We start from the raw sequence: 3523 nt of genomic DNA on the forward strand, positions 1-3523 counted from the left end.
GCACTGAGGTGCAGCTGTGTGATTGGCCGATTGCATGAACGTACTTCTCAGGGATTAACTGCAGAGTGAGCTACAAAACAAACCCAACAGGCCAGGACAACGTAGCTTTACTTCACCGACTGTTGCTTTGAGACAAAACTGATATTTTCCCAAAAGGCCAGAGAGGTGCCGCTGATGATCACGTGATAAAACACACTCCCATCCCATTCAAAATCACCTGCGTTTTCAGACTTTGGTACAAAACATGTGCTTTTACCGTACCCAGCCCAAACGGAACGAGGGTGTGTGGCAGCATCTTTATTTTTGTTCCCTCTAAGTAGAGAAAATATAATCATGTTTCTAATGAAGGAAGGACTTGGCTGAATCAGAGAGAAGGTGGGTTTGAGAGGGTGGATGGAAATTTATTTGGATCTCCCTTCTAGCTTCAATAAAGCCAAGACGACGCAAGCGCGCCCCCCTCTGGTTTGACACCTCCTTTTACAGTTTTTTTTCATGATTATTTTAACCAAGACGCTCCCTTCATGGCGCGTTTTCGCTTTTAATTGATCACTCCTGATAATTTCATGTCACAGTACAACAGGAAACAACCCGACCTGAACTTTTACAATCTTTCTCCTGGGTTCCTTCTCCGTGATGTCACGAGCCGATCCTGGAGAACAGAAGTTGTGCCAAACCAGTGGCGCGACTCAAAACCCCGCAATGTGTCGTCCAAAATCCACTATGACTCGCGCCAAGCTTTAAATGTGCAGGCAGTTCGGGTGCACCACGCATGAGCGTGTTTGACATTAGATGCGGGTTTAGATGTGGTGGCATGGATTAGCGCAGCCAGCGCTCCGCTCACTGCGCCAGCTGAATGAAGTGGAAATGGCCCTAATAGGAGAGTCGAGACCAAACTTGATGTTCTTCTTTTATTGGACGTTTTATTTCGTTTTGTTTTGCCCATGTTGTGTTTTTTGTGGTTTTAGTGCAGCACTTTGGTTACGCTGCTTATTAATGGGGGCAAAACGCCGCACTGGTCATCAGGAACGGGGGGTGAAATTTAATGGAGGCTAAAAAGACCAAATACTTACAGCATCTCCCTTCCACAGAGCTCCAAAACAGTGGTGTGGGATGACATTGCAACAGTCCACTCTCTCCAGAGAAGAAGCACGCAGCCTCTGGTGGTTTTCACTCTCAAACACCGCACGACCGGAGGAGGAGGGAAAAAAAGAGGAATCACAGAATCTCTGGAAGAGAATAATTCCCAGCGTGTCCAAGAACAAATTAATGATGAATGAAATCCACTGGTTTATCACTTCAAAAGCGTGCAGCGGCGAGTAAAATCACAGTTATTTGTAATCCAATCCTCGGTGCGTGTGTGCGCCCACACTGCTGCTTCTCCGCTGCAATCTCTGTTGGCCCGCGCGCATCGTGGGGACTCAACTTCGCCTCGGTGCGGATCAGAGCTCCCAGGCTGGGGTTTATTCCTATGCCGGGTGGGGAGGAGAGGCGCAGCGGAGGGGGAGAGGCAGGCGAGCGGCCACCGGACGCACGCAGAGACGCGCACATACACCAAGCACACTGGAGACTCCGGCTGCAGGCAGCAACGCGTGCATGGGACTCGTTCCGAACGCCGCGTGCGTGCGTGCGTGCGTGCGTGTGTCTGTCAGAGAGAGATAGAAACGTGCGCGTGTGTGCTGAATGTGTGTATGCGCGCGCGCTTCTGCAGATGCAGGGGCAGCTGGACAGACGGACCAGCAGTCTCTCTCTCTCTCTCTCTCTCTCTCTCTCTCTCTCTCTCTCTCTCTCTCTCTCTCCTTTCTGCGCTAGAGCTTCATCAGCAGGTCGCTCAGTTTAGGAAAAGGGGGAGATCATTTTTAAAACGCATCAGGGAGAGCAGGAACTCATCACAACAGCTATAGCATCCCTTCTGTCACATTTCGTCGTCTGAGTCTGTTTTCGGCAACAACAATTCCCTCTTTTTCTCTAATCATGAGGATGTTTGGAAAGTCTGTAGGCAGCTTGTGGGCATTTACAGTCTTTAAAGGCATTTGAAAATATGTTTAGAATATTTTTAAGCTATTTAGATGCTCTTGTTAAGGCTTTCGAGTTATTATTCACTTTTCGGAATTATAAAGTCATTGGGGCACCTAATATTTTTGGGCATAAAAAAGGACATAGTCGTCATCTTCCTCCGCTTATCCGGGTCCGGGTTACGGGGGCAGCATCCCAACTAGGGAGCTCCAGACCGTCCTCTCCCCGGCCACCTCCACCAGTTCCTCCGGCAGGACCCCAAGGCGTTCCCGGACCAGATTGGAGATGTAACCTCTCCAACGTGTCCTGGGTCGACCCGGGGGCCTCCTGCCGGCAGGACATGCCCGAAACACCTCCCCAGGGAGGCGTCCAGGAGGCATCCTGACCAGATGCCCAAACCACCTCAACTGACTCACTTGGATCCGGAGGAGCAGCGGTTCTACTCCGAGTCCCTCCCGAATGTCCGAGCTCCTCACCCTATCTCTAAGGCTGAGCCCGGCCACCCTACGGAGGAAACTCATTTCGGCCGCTTGTATCCGCGATCTCGTTCTTTCGGTCATTACCCAAAGCTCATGACCATAGGTGAGGATTGGGACGTAGATCGACCGGTAAATCGAGAGCCTGGCTTTCTGGCTCAGCTCCCTCTTCACCACGACAGATCGGTTCAGCGTCCGCATCACTGCAGACGCCGAACCAATCCACCTGTCGATCTCCCGATCCCTCCTACCCTCACTTGTGAACAAGACCCCGAGATACTTAAACTCCTCCACTTGAGGCAGGACCTGTCCCCTGACCCAGAGTTGGCAAGCCACCCTTTTCCGGTCAAGGACATCTTGTGCAAAACTCACAATTTGCATCCTTGTATGCGTTTTATACCCATGTGGGTCTCTGCTTCTACAAACACTGGCAGTGTTTGGTTTTAAGAGCATGTGCCTAAAACAAATGAAAAAATGTGAGACCTCACAATAGGAGAAACATAGATTAGAGCTCCCTCTCATTTCTCTTGGCTAGAGGAGTAGCGGCTCTAGTCCAAGCCACTCCCGAGTATGGAGCGTCTCAGCTCATAGCAGCCCAAGCGGGGTGGGTGTGGCCAGCTCTAGCTTGTTTTACACATTCGATATAAATATATATGTATTTTATAAACCCTTTTATAAAATGGGTTTAGGATGCTTATAAACACATTTAAGGATATTTCTAGTCTTTTGGGGTGTTTATAAACTCGTTTATGGCATTGCTAGTCTTTAAGGGTGTTAATAAAACCATTCAGGGCATTTGTAGTCTTTTGGGGGTTTTAATAAACTTGTTTAGGACATTTATAGTTGTTCGGGAATGTTTGTGAACTTGTTTATGGTATTTTTAGTCTTTCAGGCCTGTACGTAAACTAGTTTAGGGCATTTATAGGCTTGTAGGGTGTCCATAGAGTCAATCCATCCAGAAAATCTGAACATAACAGAGCAGATAAGTGCTGCATAAAAATAAAATATTAACTGCAACACTAAACTCAGTTTAC

General features: G+C 48.6%; 1 protein-coding gene across 2 annotated transcripts in view; it reads right to left on the reverse strand.

Annotated features, from left to right (window-relative positions):
- Positions 1-1322, reverse strand: part of grin2aa (glutamate receptor, ionotropic, N-methyl D-aspartate 2A, a) — a 267809-nt gene extending 266487 nt beyond the window's left edge. The window contains exon 1 of one of the 2 annotated variants that reach the window (XM_054750460.2): positions 1071-1322. The gene's annotated coding sequence lies outside the window, so the exon portion shown is untranslated. The remainder of the gene's footprint in view (positions 1-1070) is intronic. The other variant, XM_015945976.3, reaches the window with a different exon arrangement.
- Positions 1323-3523: the final 2201 nt, after the last annotated feature.

This window comes from Nothobranchius furzeri, chromosome 12 (assembly GCF_043380555.1).
Source record: "Nothobranchius furzeri strain GRZ-AD chromosome 12, NfurGRZ-RIMD1, whole genome shotgun sequence".
Classification (NCBI taxonomy): domain Eukaryota; kingdom Metazoa; phylum Chordata; class Actinopteri; order Cyprinodontiformes; family Nothobranchiidae; genus Nothobranchius; species Nothobranchius furzeri.